Below are 17454 nucleotides of genomic sequence, written 5' to 3'. Positions count from 1 at the left end.
CAAGAAAATACATAAATGAAAGTGGCTGTTAAGCTTGCTCTTCTGCTTCTTTGATATAAATGGAGTTACATGTTTTTGACAAATTAAAGAAACAGTGTGAAAACAGTGGCTCAGATTTGCTATTTGGGGAAAAAAGTACAAAAATATTAATGCAAATGTTGTGCAAAATTGACCTTTTAAAAAAGCTTTTAGCCCTCTATAGTACATATATATTGGTAACAGTACACATACAATATTTTAAACGTTTGTGGTGCCACTGAGTTAAGTGGGTTAAATACACCTGGTTCTAGACAGCTTGATTAATGCAAATAAAAATGCTAAAAATAGCAGTTGGTGTATCATTTAGGAATGAATTGTAGCTTTCAGAGCTTTTGTTTGTGTCATGTAGAAACTTATGAATTGAAAAACTGGCAGTATCTAACTTTATTTTCATTGTATACAGAACTTGTTTTGTTTCCCTGATGTTTGTTGAATTCCATAGTAAATATTTGCGAGAAATTAAAAAAAGATAAAGTACCTCTGGATATTTCATGTAATACCTTGGCATTTGTATTTATAGTTTACAAGTTTTAATTTCACTTCCTAAATAAAAGCGACTTTAAAAATGAAAAAAAACTTTGTAAATTGTAATGTGATTAAGTGAATTCTTTCACTTTGGGGAGAGCATCTAGAACATATTACTTTTCTCATCTTTTTGAACCATATGGCATAATTCATGTCATAAGTGTCTACACTTACATTGTAATGGGAAAGGGCAAGGAGATAAGAGGTGACCTTAGCAGAGCTATAATCAGTCCTTAGAAAACACCCAAACCCTGCTTTTGTCTAGGGCAATTGAGTTTGGCAGTTTTCCCAGTGAATAAACATACATGTGGAATAGGCACTTCCTTGGGAAAGGCTGAACATAAGCTATATAGAGAAACTGGCAACCTAGAAAAAGAGGTCAGACAATGCAAATTAATTAAGAGAAAAACATTGATGTAGGATTGTTTTTTTTTCTATATTGTGTATGTCCAGGTGTTTTGCAGGGTTGTGTTTTTTAAATATTTTGAGGGAGAGGAAAGCTGCACAAGTGTCAGTATACTAGAGAGTAATTTTTTCCAGCCTGGAGGAGGGACAGATTTCGGGGGATCTAACAGCAGCTCACCAGCACCAGTGGAGAGGGAATAAAGTTGGTGCTGCCAGACCTTTCACAGTGATGCCCATTGAAACAAGGAGTTCAGACTGGATATCAGGAGAAACGTTTTCCCCATGAGAATAGTCCAGCAATGGAGCAGGGGCCTGGAGAGGCGGTGTTGTCTCCATTGACACTGAAAATGCCAGCAAATAGAACTCTCTAAGACTCATTTTGGAGTTTTAGAAAGCAAGCATCCTTTATCAGGCCTGGGCAACTTGTGGGAGTGATCTCCATCAGTCATGCGCAACAAGACGAGAGCTGGTTACAGAATATATTTCCCACTTACATGCATATGTATAAATTCTCCCAGAAATCTTATGCATAGTCTATTGCTTTCTAAGGCCTAATTTTAATGTTATGAAACTTTGCACAGTCAAAACCCTTGCTAACGTAGACCTGGCTCCAGCTCTCTGCTTGACCTTGCCTTTCACATTAGTAAGGATTCCAAACAGAGGTGATTACAGAAGAGACATCTTGTCGCAGCTCACTTTAAAGGAAGCAAGTTCTTTTTTTCCTGGCATGGCGCCTGAGTAATTCAAAATCACTCAGGTATAGGTGTACGCTATATCTTTTACTAAATAAGATGCATGCCTTTGAAACATTGGATTCAAATGATTACACTGGATTCAAATGATCAAACAACCCCCACAGGCCAGAGCACAGACAGGAAAAGCCGCAGCCGTAAAAGTGACCGAAACAGCCTGTCGGTGGCAATGCTTCACAACAGTGTAACAAGCTGCTTAACTGAGCCCGAAACAGCACCGAGAGCCCTAATGTTTCCTGGAGTCAAACCCGGAATCAAACCAAAACCGCCCGCTACTGCCCGCTGCAGCTGCACGCATTGCAAAGAGGAAAGGAGAAAAGCTAGAAAAGGATAAAAGAGTTACAAGAGACAAATAGTTGCAAGAGATGAGAGATAGTCACCACCTTAGGAGCTCCACATGTAGCAGCACCTGTTTCTTTGTCCGTGGGGTCCAGAAGATGGTGGGTGTCCACACACAACACACAAACACCAGACAAGACAAGCAGAGAGGGACAGAGAGAGAGAGAGCTGCAGAGAGAGCAAACAGACAAACAGTGGGAGTTGCAGAGAGAGAGAGAAAAACCAGACAGAGACAGCAGACAAACAGAGACAAGACAAACAAACAAACAGGGAGTTGCGCAGAGTTGCAGGCCTTCGAGGGTTTTTTTAAACTCTGTCCCCGCCCCTCACCTGATCAGGTGAGGGGGACAGGTAACAGGCTCAGGCATGTCCCTCCTTCCTAGACAAGTCCAGACATGCTCTCCAGCACTTTCGGGCTTGCCACTGAGGCTGTGGTCCATACACCTGCTTTGAGGCATTCAACTCATGCCAGGCCTGGTCCACACACATCTGTTCAGCACAAATCATTCCTTACACAAGGTGTTATCATCTTCAAGGAACAATGTCTGGAAAACATCATTTTAAAGAAAACATGCTATCAGAGGGACATTCTGTCTAACTTTCAAAAAAACACAATTGCTTAGATGAAACTTAAGCGTACTTTAGCTTAAATAAAAATATTCCACATATTGTATCAAATCCCTCCTTTTCTGTTTGGACCTTTGATTCTCATCTAAAGGTCCACACCACCCTTCTTCCCACAGGATAGCAAGTAAGGCAGAATAACACCAACATAGATTATCTACATCTATTTTAGAAATGTGATCTCTTTACAAAACTATGCATTTTCCACAGCTTAATACTGTGAAGACTGTCCCTATTATGACAGTGATTAACACTAAAGTTTGTGACAAGGAAGCCAGCCACCCAGTCAGCAACATTCCACCTTCATGGTTTAAAAATTTATTCAGCCAATTGTTTTCTGCATCCTCTCTAAGATCCCAATCTTGTCAGGCAACAGCCTGAATTTGTTCTATCTGCTCATTAAGATCTTCTGTTACGTTTGGTCTATGGATGCAACAATGATCCGTGTCCAATTTCAGATACCCACAAACCCTATGTTCTTTGGCCAACAATAAATCTAACATCTGGCACTGTTGTAATACTGCCTTCATACTGGCCTGTACCTGCCGACTAATCAATTTGAATCTTTTGGCAACAGAACTTGCTGGTGTTTCCACTTGCTAGGAAAGATTTTCAATTAGAATCTGATTTTCCAGTGCAGTCCATCCTGGGAGTGAAAACTCTGTAATCACCGTCCTACCTCAGTGGATGTGCTCGGCCCTTGCCAGTTATCCCCGTCACTGGTTCTTTTGGTTTTTCCCCAATACCGATGGTTTATAGGGCTTCAGTTCACTTCCAGGTAGGGTGCAGCATCAGGAGGCCTAAGGTTATAGGCATATTTTCTTCAGAAAAAGATAATCTGGTAGTCCAAGGCCCACTTCTCAATACCCATATGCTGTACCCAGGGGCTGGCTCTTCGGCCTGTGAACAGCTGGAAGTGTAGATATAGGCGTCTCATAATTCCCATGCTCTTTTTATAATAAAGGAACAGTGTGCCCAGTTGGCCAAGAAGGCCAATAGCATCTTGTCTTGTATTGGAAACAGTGTGGCCAGCAGGACCAGGGAAGTGATTGTGCCCCTGTACTCGGCATTGGTGGGGCTGCACCTTGAATACTGTGTTCAGTTTTGGGCTCCTCACTACAGGAAAGACATTGAGGTCCTGGAGTGTGTGCAGAAAAGAGCAATGAAGCTGGTGAAGGGGCTGGAGAGCAAGTCTTACGAGGAGCGGCTGAAGGAACTGGGGTTGTTTAGCCTAGAAAAAAAGAGGCTGAGGGGAAACCTTATCAGTGTCTACAACTATGTGAAAGGAGGTTGTAGTGAGGTGGGTGTTGGTTTCTTCTCCCAAGGGACAGGTGATAGGATGAGAGGAAATGGCCTCAAGCTGCGCCAGGGGAGGTTCAGTTTGGACATGAGGAAAAATTTCTTCACCAAAAGTGTTATCAGGCACTGGCAGAGGCTGCCCAGGGAGGAGGTTGAGTCACCATCCCTGGAGTTATTTAATGGACAGGTAAATGAAGTGCTTAGGGATATGGTTTAGAAGTGGACAGGTACGGCTAGACTCTATAATCTCAAAGGTCTTTTCCAACTAAGCAATTCTATGATTCTATAAGTTCTTATCATAATGTTCAGGTTTGAGCTAAACTACAATTGTTTTTCTAACTTCAGCAAAGCCTCGTTTAAGTAACTTCTATAAAGGCCAGGTTCGGCCTGGGAGATTCATGAATTTTCCCATTGATTTCCAGGGCAAGGGACTATAACAAAATCTATGCAGAGAGTCCCCCTAGGGACCAGTTAGATTTGATGAAGGCTCCACACTGATTCAGGAATTTTTGCATGTCCCTCTTTGCAAGATCAATCAGGACTCAGGGTAGGGGATTTAAGCCCTACCAAAACCCAGATGAATGCACAGAAGCGATGTGAAAGAAGGATGAGGAGGTGAAGAGGACTTTAAACTAAAGTTGACAGAGGAGGGGAACCTCAATCCATTCCAGTTTAATGCTAGTTCTAGCAACAAATGCCCAGAGCCTGGACAAGGAACACAGGTGAGCAGGAGAGCACCTGCACCTGATGTGAAACACAAAGGATGTCCTATCAGTCAGACAACTCCATCAAGGGCCCAACTTAAGTGCCTCTACACAAGCGCACGTAGCATGGGGAATAAACAAGAGGAGTTGGAGACGTGTGTATGCTGGAAGGGCTATGATCTCATTAGCATCACGGAGACATGGCAGGAGGGATCCTATGATTGGAGTGTTGGGATGGAGGAATACAGGCTTTCTAGGAAAGAAAGGCAGGGGAAATGAGGAGGGGGTGTCGCCCTCTATGTCAATAATGAGCTGGAGTGCACAGAGCTCCACCTGGGGATGGATGAGGAGCAGACCAAGAGCCTATGCATCAGGATTAAAGGGAAGGTAGGAACAGGAGACATTATGGTGGGGGTCTGCTACAGGCCACCAAACCAGATAGAGTGAGTGAATGAGGCCTGTTATAAACAAATAGAGACAGCCTCAAGTTCACAAGCCCTGGTCCTCATGGGGGACTTCAACCACCGTGTTATCTGTTGGAGGGGCAACACAGCAGGACACAGCAATCCAGGAGGTTCCTGGAATGCGTTAATGACAACTTCCTTCTCCAAGTGATAGAAGAACAATGAGGACAGGTGCTGTGCTGGACCTTGTTCTCACCAATAAGGGAGGGTTGGTTGGGAATGTGAAGCTCAAGGGAAGCCTCAGCTGCAGTGACCATAAAATGGTGGAGTTCAAGAATCTTAGGGCAGTGAGGAAGGTGTGCAGCAAGCTCACTACCCTGTACTTCAGGAGAGCAGACTTTGGCCTCTTCAGGAATCTGCTCAGTAGGGTACCATGACATAAAGCCCTGGAAGGTGGGGGGGGGGGAAGCCAAGAAAGCTGGTTAATATTCATAGAATCATAGAATCATAGAATAGTTAGGGTTGGAAGGGACTTTAAAGATCATCCAGTTCCAAATCCCCTGCCATACGCAGGGACATCCCACTAAATCAGGCTGCCTAAGGCCCCATCCAACCTGGCCTTGAACACCTCCAGGGATGGGGCATCCACAACTTCCCATGGCAACATGTTCCAGTGTCTCACCACTCTCATGGTAAATAAATTCTTCCTAATGTCCAGTCTAAATCAGCCCCTGTCCAGTTTATACCCATTCCCCCTCGTCCTATCACCACAAGACTTTATGAATAGTCCCTCTCCAGCTTTCCTGTAGGTCCCCTTCAGGTACTGGAAGGTCACTATAAGATCTCTCTATTCAAGGACCACCGCCTCCAAGCTCAGGAGGGATACATCCCAACAAAGGGGAAGGCAGGCAAAAATGCCAGGAGACCTGCATGGATGAACCAAGGAGCTCCTGGACAAACTTAAACACAAAAAGGAAGCCCACAGAGAGTGGAAGCAAGAACAAGCAGCCTGGGAGGAATACAGAGAAATTGTCCGAACAGCCAGGGATCAGATCAGGTAAGCTAAAGCCCAGGTAGAGTTAAATCTGGCCAAGGATGTCAAGGACAACAAGAAAAGTTTCTATAGCTATGTCAGTGATAAAAGGAAGACTAGGGAGAATGTAAGCCCTCTCTAGAAGGAAACGGGAGACCTGGTTGACCAGGATATGGAGAAGGCTGAGGTACTCAATGACTTTTTTGTCTCACTCTTCACTGGTAAGAGCACAAGCCACACAGAAGGCAAAGTCAGGGACTGGGAGATTGGAGAACCGCCCACTGTAGGAGAGGATCAGGTGTGAGACCATCTAAAGAACCCGAAGTTGCCCAAGTCCATGGGACCTGATGAGGTGTATCCATGGGTCCTGAGGGAACTGGTGGATGAAGTTGCTAAGGCACTGTCAGTCATATTTGAGAAGTCATGGCAGTCTGGTGAAGTTCCCGCTGACTGGAACAGGGGAAACATAACTCCCATTTTTAAGAAAGGACAAAAAGGAAGACCTGGGGAACTACAGGCCGGTCAGTCTCACCCCTGTGCCCGGTAAGATCATGGAGCAAATCCTCCTGGAAACTCTACTGAGGAACATGGCTTCACTAAGGGCAAATTTTTCAATGAGGGAAGAGAGACTAATATCATCTACCTGTATTGAAAGGCTGTGGATGTAGTAAAAGGCTGTGGATGTAGTGAAAGGCTGTGAATGTAGACTTCTTGGACTTCAGTAAAGCCTTTGACACAGTTTCTCACAGCATTCTGCTTCAGAAACTGTCAGCCTCTGGACTGGACAGGCGCACACTCTCCTGGGTTGAAAACTGGTTGGATGGCCGGGCCCAGAGAGTGGTGGTCAATGGAGTTAACTCCAGCTGGAGGCCAGTCACAAGTAGGGTTCCCCAGGGCTCAGTACTGGGTCCAGCCCTGTTCAATGTCTTTATCAATGACCTGGATGAAGGCATTGAGTGCACCCTCAGCAAGTTTGCAGATGACACTAAGCTGGGTGGAAGTGTGGATCTGATGGAGGGTAGGGAGGCTCTGCAAAGGGATCTGAACAGGCAGGACCGCTGGGCTGAGCCCAATGGCATGAGGTTTAACAAGGCCAAATGCCAGGTCCTGCACTTGGGGCACAACAACCCTATGCAGTGCTACAGACTAGGAGAAGTCTGGCTAGAAAGCTGCCTGGAGGAGAAGGACCTGGGGGTGTTGGTTGACAGCCGACTGAACATGAGCCAGCAGTGTGCCCAGGTGGCCAAGAAGGCCAATGGTATCTTGGCTTGTATCAGAAACGGCGTGACCAGCAGGTCCAGGGATCTTTCATGGAATCTACGTCTCTCAAAAGACTGGCTAAAGCTGCCGATGTGTTATTTGTTTGTTTTGCTAACCAATACCCTAGTTTGTTTAACGTCCCCAGTGCTTTTGCTGCCGCAACACTGGGCGATAATATTGAAGCAGAAACTATTTCTGCTGTGTTCCAAAAGGTAACTTGATCATTACACTCCATATCGGAAGTGCGTGTAGTCCTTTTTTGTTGATGATGCTGGTGAACCAAAGTGTGGTTTAAATTCATAGAAATATTTGGAGTTAACAATGTAAATTGTACATGGGCCTCCTGAAACATGAGAAGGAATACCTGCCCATGCTCTATCTCCACAAATAAAAAACAATCCTCTTGGTAATTGCAGGGGCATGTTGTTGGATTTGGATATATTTGCAGACTTGTAATTGCACCATAATAGAATCATTTTTATACAGTAATTGAAAAACTAACATTTTGTATAAGCATTACATTTTTGCCTATATAATTAAAATAATTATAAAAATCTAGTTTTTTCACACCTAATACAGAAATTTCTTGTGGTTCTATTCCTTTTGGAGGGAAATGGACTACCCATCTGTCCCAATTGCCTGCACATGTGATACTATTGGTGCAAACAGACGTACATGCATAGTCTGAACATATTTTTCATAGGATCATAGAATCACTAGGTTGTAAAGGACGCACTGGATCATCAAGTCCAACCATTCCTATCAATCCCTAAACCATGCCCCTCAGCACCTCATCCACCTGTCCCTTAAACAACTCCAGGGAAGGTGACTCAGCCACCTCCCTGGGCAGCCTGTTCCAGTGCCCAATGACCCTTTCCATGAAATTTTTTTTCCTCATATCCAGCCTGAACCTCCCCTGGCAGAGCTTGAGGCCATTCCCCCTTGTCCTGTCACTTGGGAGAAGAGACCAGCACCCTCTTCTCCACAACCTCCTTTCAGGTAGTTGTAGAGAGCAATAGGGTCTCCCCTCAGCCTCCTCTTCTCCAGGCTAAACAACCCCAGCTCTCTCAGATGCTCCTCGTAAGATTTGTTCTCCAGCCCCTTCACCAGCTTCATTGCTCTTCTCTGGACACGCTCCAGAGCCTCAACATCTTTCTTGTGGTGAGGAGCCCAGAACTGAACACAGTACTCAAGGTGCGGTCGCACCAGTGCCAAGTACAGAGGGAGAATAACCTCCCTGGACCTGCTGGCCACGCCGTTTCTGATACAAGCCAAGATGTCATTGGCCTTCTTGGCCACTTGGGCACACTGCTGGCTCATGTTCAGTCAGCTGTCAACCAAACATCATTTTGTTACATTATCTATCGGCAAACCTACTAAACAGGTGCTAAATGGATTGGTTGGTGTTGCTACTGACAAGCACACTGAATCTTGCCCTGATGAATTGGCTAGAGTTACCCAGATGATTTCTTTGAGTTGTGCGGGGATCCATGGAATGGTGGTTGTACAACACAAAATTCCCACAATTAACGCAATGCAGGTCATACAAATCTTGCTGGCATCCATCATGATCCACAATCTGTAGAGACACAAGCATACCCTTGCCTCCATATTATTAACTCCCATGGACCTTCTCAGCATCCCATTTTTAGGTTACGTATCATTACTTTAGCTTTACTCATGTTATCATTTGATTTCCTGATAAAATGTTGCTCTGTTGGTGGATGTCGCCTTGGCAATGATTGAAAAATTTAAAACATACATAGCTTTTAATAGTCTCTCTTGAGAGGAGTATCTCAGGCTCTTCCTTTTTTGTTTTAACAACACCATGAGCTCATTCAACCATGGCTTACCCTGTCGATGAGTGAGGGATGCCATTGAGATGCGTCATTCCCCATTGTTGAAAAAAGGATTTTGTTATATTAGAAACATAACCTGGACCATTGTCAGTTATTTTCTGGTTTTGGCACAACCAAAAGAACAATTGCATATAATAAGTGTTTTTTTACATCTTTTGCCCATTCTCCCGTGTGTGCAGAAGGCAGGTAGAAAAGGTGTCAGTTGACACATGTACATATTTGATGACACCAAACTGAGTGGTACAGTTGCCACACTGGAAGGACTGGATGTCAATCCAGAGGGACCTGGACAGACTGGAGAAGTAGGCCTCTTAGAACCTCATGAGGCCAAGTGCAAGGTCCTGCACCTGGGTGGGGGCAATCCCCATTTTCAGTACACAATGGTGGATGATGTGCTAGAGAGCAGCCCTGCAGAGAAGGACTTGGGGGTGCTGGTTGATGAGAAGGTCGACATTGGCCAGCAATGTACACTCACAGCCCAGAAGACCAACCATATCCTGAGCTGCATCAAAAGAAGCGTGGCCAGCAGGTCGAAGGAAGTGTTTCTGCCCCTCTATTCCTCTCTTGTGAGACCTCATCTGGAATGCTGTGTCCACTTCTGGAATCCTCAATGTAAGAAGGATATGGAGCTGTTGGTCCAGAGGAGAGCTACAAAGATGATCGGAGGACTGGAGCACCTTCCCTACGAGTACAGGCTGAGAGAGTTGGGCTTGTTCAGCCTGGAGAAGAGAAGGCTCAGAGGAGATCTTATAGTGACCTTCCAGTACCTGAAGGGGGCCTACAGGAAAGCTGGAGAGGGGCTATTCATAAAGGCTTGTGGAGATAGAACGAGGGGGAACGGGTACAAACTGGAGAGGGGCAGATTTAGACTAGACATTAGGAAGAATTTCTTCCTCATGAGAGTGGTGAGACACTGGAACAGGTTGCCACGGGAAGTTGTGGATGCCCCATCCCTGGAGATGTTCAAGGTCAGGGTGGATGGGGCCTTGGGCAGCCTGATTTAGTGGGATGTCCCTGCCTATGGCAGAGGTTGGAACTAGATGATCTTTAAGGTCCCTTCCAACCCTAAGTATTCTATGATTCTATTTTAGATGTCCAAGCATGGGGATATGTGTGTTACATCAGTTTGCCATATTTCAAGTGGATCTAATCCATGAGGATTTACGTCGTTCAAAAGTAGTCTTTGAGATTAGTTGACAATAGGGGCACATCTGTACAATTTTATCGAGCTTGTTCATGTTTTATCTGAAACATTTTTCCGTAGGGCTGTACCACCTTGGTCATAGAAAGCATGTGACATATGTGCTCGTTGTAATGTATCTGGAATGATTACAGGGGCTGCCAGAGCAACAGCTTGCTGATTACCTTCAACCAAATATCCTGGTAAATTTGTATGAGAATGTACATGCATTCTAAAATAAGGTTCATGTCGATTGTCTAACAGATATTTCAATTCCTTTAAAAAAGCATATAACTGTCCATTGTCTGCATACTTTAAATAGGCATTATCCAAGTGTGAAACAATGCCAACAACGTAGGCAGAATCGGTAACAATGTTTATGGGCTGTGAAAACAGCTTAAAACATCTAACAACTGCAGCCAATTCCACAATTTGAGATGATCCTGACACTTTACAAATGTCCGATTTCCACATGCCTTGTTTGGTCCTCCAAACAAACACTGTTTTCCCTGATCCATTTGTAAAAAGTGTCAACGCCTCCTTAAGAGGGGTATGACTGGATTTTGTGGTAGGAATTAGGCTCATACACTCAAAGAGACTCAAAAGGGGACCCAGAGGATAATGAATGCTGATTTGTCCTTTAAAGTCTGCTAATGCAATTTGTATCAGTAAAGAATGTTGCAAAAGCCACATTATCCCTCTATATTTTAATGAAACCTGTTTGAGCCTTCACCAGTAATCCCTGGGGTGCTCATCCCATCTCTGCCTGTATTCCTGAATTTTTTCCCAATTAACTACAGTCTTAGCACAAGCTTGGATTGCTTCTATTAAATTTCATATATGTTGTTTTACCATTTACATTATTAAAAATGCCAATGTGGATTATTCAGTGGCCAGATAGGAGGAGACAGAGAAGTTTGGAGTAAATATGAGCCTGGGAAGATAGGAGGAGTGGGGGGAAGATCTTTGTGGATTTGTTTGAAGATTGGAACTTGATCTTTAAATGTCTCTTCTAACCAAAACCATTCTATTCTTCTATGATCTCCTCCTCCAAGGTCAAGAATGATCTATCCCAACAAATAGTAAGTCAAGCAATAATGCCAGGAGGCCTGTGTGAATGAACAAGGACCTTCCTGGGCAAGCTCAAACAGAAAAATAAGCATACAGAGGATGGAAGCAGGGACTGGTAACCTTGGAGGAAAACAAAGACATTGTCTGAGCATCCAGGGCTGAAGTCAGGAAAGCCAAAGCTCAAATGGAATTGAATTTGGTGAGCAAGGAAGATGTACCCTTGGTGGAAAAAGATCAGATCAGGGAATACTTAAGTGAAATGGACATCCATAAGTCCATTGGCTCTGGTGGGATGCACCCTCGAAGGAGCAAGCAGATGTCATTGTGTAGCCATGCCTGATAATCTTTGATCATTCATGGTGACTGGGAGAAGTGCCTGAGGACTGGAGGGAAATAAATGTCACTCCTGTCTTTGAGAAGAGCACTTCAAAGAGGAGGACCTGGGGAACTACAGGCTGGTCAGCTTCACCTTGATCCCTGGGAAGGTGATGGAGCAGCTAATGCTGGAAGCCATTTCCATGGGGAATGACATGAAAGACAAGGCAGCCATCAGGAGTAGTCAGCATGGATTCACAGAAGTTAAGTCATGCTTGACCAACTTGATAACCTTCTGTGATGAAATGACTGGCTTTGTAGTTGAGGGGAGAGCAGTGGACATATTCTAACTAAACCTCAGGAAGGCCTTTGACAACAGTCTCCTTTAAGATCCTTGTATAGAAGCTATTGATATATATGAGCTGGAATGTGCAGACAGTGAGGTGGATTGAAAACTGGTTGAACAACTAGGCCCAGAGGGAGGGCGTTGATCAGTGGCACCAAGTCTGGTTGGAGGACAGGAGCGAGCGCTGTACCCCAGGGATCAATACTGGGTCCAGTCCTGATTAAAATCTTCATCAGTGGTTGACAAGAGTGAGTGCACCCTCAGCGAGTCTGATGATGACTCAGAACTGGGAGCAGCAGCTGATATGCCAGAGGGCCATGCTGCCATCCAGAGGGGCCTTGACAGGCTGCAGAAATGGGCTGACAGGAACATCATGAAGTTCAACAAGGAGAAGTGGTACAAAGTCCTGCGACCCAGGCACCAACGTAGAATAGGTATCACCCAGATGGAAAATAGCTTGGTGGACACCAAGATGAACATGAGCCAGCAACGTGCCTTTGCAGCAAAGAGGACTAACGGTATCCTGGGCTGCATTAGGAGAAGTGATGCCAGCAGGTCAAGGAAGGTGATCCTTCCCCTCTGCTCAGCACTGATGAGGCCACACTTGGAGTTCCATGTCCAATTCTGGGCTCCCCGGTATAAGAGTGAGACCAATGAAGGGCCACAAAGATGATGAAAGGAGTGGAACATCTCTCCTATGAGGAAAGGTTGAGAGAACTGAGACTGTTTAGCTAGGTGGAGAGAAGGCTTGGCAGGGAGGGTGGGGAGATCTCATCAATGTGTATAAATATCTGAAGGAAGAGTGCAAAGAAGAGGGAGCCAGGCTCTTGTCAGTGGTGCACAGTGACAGTACAAGAAGCAATGGGCACAAACTGAAACACATGAGGTTCTGCCTGAACATCAGGAAACGCTTTTTTACTCTGAGGGTGACTGAGCACTGGGACACCACCTAGGGTGGTTGTGGAGTCTCCCTTCTTGTAAATATTCAAAAACTGCCATGTCATGGTCCCGGGCAAACAACTCTAGGTGCTTAAGTAGAGGAAGTTGGACCAGGTGACCTCCAAAGTCCTCTTTGAACCTCAACTGTTCCATGATTCTATGGCAATATTTCTCTGCTGTGATGATTTTTCCAGGATTCAAGAAGTTGTAGCGGATGATTCCACTTGCCCACCACCAAACAGTGACCATAGCCATCTTTTGAAGCAACTCTGGTTTGGGGAAGCGTTTCGGTGCTTCGCCTCGGTCCAGTCACTGCACAGAACACTGTTGGTTATTGTATAAATCCATTTTTCATCACATGTCACAATGCGATGAAGAAATGGATTGGTTTTGTTGTGCAAGAAGCACAGAGCAGACTTCATAAGAGGGATTTTTTTGTTTTCCCTTCAGCTCATGTTGCACCCATTTGTTGAGCTTTTTTGATTTTCTAATGTGGTGTAAACATCAAACAACTGCTGAATGTTCAACATTTAGTTCTTCTGAAACCTCTTGAGTTGTTTTACATGGGTCCACTTCAATACTGTCCCTCAGGTGGCTGTCATCTATGACAGAAGGACGTCCATGACCCTCCTCATCTTCAAGGCTCTCATTTCCATTATGAAATTCTTGGAACCAATGTTTGAGCTGTATGTTCATTGACAGTCCCCTGGCCAAATGCTTGGTTGTTATTGCTGACAGTTTCTGCTGCTTTAGGCCTCCTTTTGAACTCATACAACGAAATTGTTTGAATTTGCTTTTTTCCCATCTTTAATTTGACAGTGTAATACAAAAAAGAATAAACAGTAAAAATAAAACCATTGGCATAAATAAGTAGAACAAATTTCATGCTTTAAAATGGTGTACTATCACCATTGTTTTAATCCAAAATAAGCATCTCAGTTTACAATTACATAAATGGCAATTACTTTTGCACCACAATAATAAATGAAACGTGTAATAAACTGTGTAATAAATAAATAGCAACATCGTTTCTCCTGACATCAGTAAATAAAGAATAATGATGTGCCTCCACTGCATTGTAATTGTCTGCATTTAATGTTGTATTTCTTTTTAAAGAAGAGAAATGAAAAGCCTATGAATGATTGCACCTTCAGATAAACTCATCATTCCTGTAGCGCATGGAAAACAACTTCCTCACACAACTGGTTAGTGAACCAACAAGGGAGGGTGCCCTCCTTGACCTGCTGTTTGAGAATAGGGAAGGTCTTGTGGCGGATGTGACAGTTGGGGGACGCCTGGGACTAAGCGATCATGAGATGATAGGGTTTTCAGTTCTAGGTGGGATAAAGAAGGGGATTAGCAAAACAGTCACATTAAACTTCCAGAGGGCAGACTTTGGACTGTTCAGAAGGTTGGTTGGCAAAGTCCCATGGGAGACAGTCCTTCAGGGCAAGGGAGCCCACGAGCGCTGGGTGCTCTTAAAAAATGAAATCCTAGCAGCTCAGGAGCAAGCCATCCTTATGTTCCAGAAAAGGAGCCGGCGGGGGAAAAAGCCAGCCTGGTTGAGCAGGGAGATTTTGGGATGCATCAAAAAGAAGAAGAAGGTCTATGAGCTTTGGAGGAAAGGGCAGGTGTCTTGGGTGGACTACAGGGAGGAAGTGAGATCGTGCAGGGAAAAAATCAGGAGGGCTAAGGCCCAACTAGAAATCAAATTGGCTAAGTCTGTGAAAGATAATAAAAAATCTTTCTACAAATACATCAACAAGAAAAGGAGGACTAGGGAGAATATTCAGTCCCTATTGGATGCAGAAGGAACAACAGTGACAGGGGATAAGGACAAGGCTGAGGTACTTAACGCCTTCTTTGCCTCAGTCTTTAATAGCAAGGAAAGTTGTTCCCTCCATGTATAAACCCAGGAGTTAGAGGAGCAGAATGAGGCTCCCATGATCCAAGAGGAGGCGGTTAGAGACTTGCTTGCCCAGCTAGACACCCACAAGTCTATGGGGCCGGATGAGATCCACCCAAGAGTATTGAAGGAGCTGGCAGATGTGCTTTCCAAACCCCTTTCCATCATCTTCCAGAGGTCCTGGCTGACTGGGGAAGTTCCACTAGACTGGAGGCTGGCTAATGTTGTGCCCATTTACAAGAAGGGTTGCAGGGAGGATCCAGGGAACTACAGGCCTGTCAGTCTGACCTCAGTGCCGGGGAAAGTCATGGAACAGGTAATCTTGAGTGCTACCATGAAGCACATGCAAGAGAACCGGGTGATCAGGCCCAGTCAACATGGGTTTACAAAAGGCAGATCTTGCCAAACTAACATGATCGCCTTCTATGAAAAAATGACTTGACTACTGGATGGGGGAAAGGCTGTGGATGTAGACTTCTTGGACTTCAGTAAAGCCTTTGACAGTTTCTCACAGCATTCTGCTTCAGAAACTGTCAGCCTCTGGCCTGGACAGGCACACACTCTCCTGGGTTGAAAACTGGTTGGATGGCCGGGCCCAGAGAGTGGTGGTCAATGGAGTTAACTCCAGCTGGAGGCCAGTCACAAGTGGGGTTCCTCAGGGCTCAGTACTGGGTCCAGCTCTGTTCAATGTCTTTATCAATGACCTGGATGAAAGCATTGAGTGCACCCTCAGCAAGTTGGCAGATGACACTAAGCTGGGTGGAAGTGTGGATCTGATGGAGGGTAGGGAGGCTCTGCAAAGGGATCTGAACAGGCTGGACCGCTGGGCCGAGGCCAATGGCATGAGGTTCAACAAGGCCAAATGCCGGGTCCTGCACTTGGGGCACAACAACCCTATGCAGTCCTACAGATTGGAGAGCTGTACAGAGGAGAAGGACCTGGGGTGTTGGTTGACAGCTGACTGAACATGAGCCAGCAGTGTGCCCAAGTGGCCAAGAAGGCCAATGGCATCTTGGCTTGTATCAGAAACGGCGTGACCAGCAGGTCCAGGGAGGGTATTCTCCCTCCGTACTTGGCACTGGTGAGACCGCACCTTGAGTACTGTCTTCAGTTCTGGGCCCCTCACCACAAGAAGGATGTTGAGGCTCTGGAGCGTGTCCAGAGAAGAGCAATGAAGCTGGTGAGTGGGCTGGAGAACAAGTCTTATGAGGAGCATCTGAGAGAGCTGGGGTTGTTTAGCCTGGAGAAGAGGATGCTGAGGGGAGACCTTATTATTAGACCTTATTAGGAATGGTTGGACTCGATGATCCAGTGGGTCCTTTCCAACCTGTTGATTCTATGATTTCTATGATCATATGTACCTGCCGTTATTTGTGTGCCTTATGAAATTTAAATTAATTCATGTTTGGGTGAATATATCTAATTATTTATATATTTATATAAAAATCATGAAGTTCATTAAGCAGATTTCACCACATTATGTTTTTTATTTTTCTGGCAGGCTGCTAATAGAGTCCCTGAGAGTGTGGAACCCTTTTTTATTTTGGAAATATAGGGCTCATCCCTTTCCCATAGCCTGACTTGAAATGTCAAACAAGTAACTATGGATAAAATTATGTCACTACACTACTGTTCCTAGGCACTGCTCCTTCAAGACACAAAGTGTTTTACCACCCTCTTCAAACCCTGTTCTAACTATATTGAGGGTGTTGATTGACAGCCGACTGAACATGAGCCAGCAGTGTGCTCAGGTGGCCAAGAAGGCCAATGGCATCTTGGCTTGTATCAGAAACGGCGTGACCAGCAGGTCCAGGGAGGGTATTCTCCCTCCGTACTTGGCACTGGTGAGACCGCACCTTGAGTACTGTCTTCAGTTCTGGGCCCCTCACCACAAGAAGGATGTTGAGGCTCTGGAGCGTGTCCAGAGAAGAGCAACAAAGCTGGTGAAGGGGCTGGAGAACAAGTCTTATGAGGAGCGGCTGAGGGAACTGGGGTTGTTTAGCCTGGAGAAGAGGAGGTTGAGGGGAGACCTTATTGCTCTTTACAACTACCTGAAAGGAGGTTGTGTAGAGGAGGGTGCTGGTCTCTTCTCCCAAGTGACAGGGGACAGGACAAGGGGGAATGGCCTCAAGCTTCTCCAGGGGAGGTTCAGACTGGATATCAGGAAAAGATTTTTCATGGAAAGAGTCATTGGGCACTGGAATAGGCTGCCCAGGGAGGTGGTTGAGTCACCATCCCTGGAGTTATTTAAAAGACAGGTAGACGACGTGCTCAGGGACATGGTTTAGTGGTTGATAGGAATGGTTGGACTTGATGATCCAAGAGGTCTTTTCCAACCTGGTGATTCTATGATTCTATATGCCTGATGCTCAAACACCTAACATCTACTGTTTTTCACCACCTTGTCTCTCTTTTTTTTTTTTTTCTCTTTTCAGTGGCCATAGAAGAACTCTA

Source organism: Cuculus canorus, chromosome W, assembly GCF_017976375.1.
Source record: "Cuculus canorus isolate bCucCan1 chromosome W, bCucCan1.pri, whole genome shotgun sequence".
Lineage (NCBI taxonomy): Eukaryota > Metazoa > Chordata > Aves > Cuculiformes > Cuculidae > Cuculus > Cuculus canorus.
The sequence above is the reverse complement of the archived record's forward strand: the minus strand, read 5'-3'. Positions refer to the sequence as shown.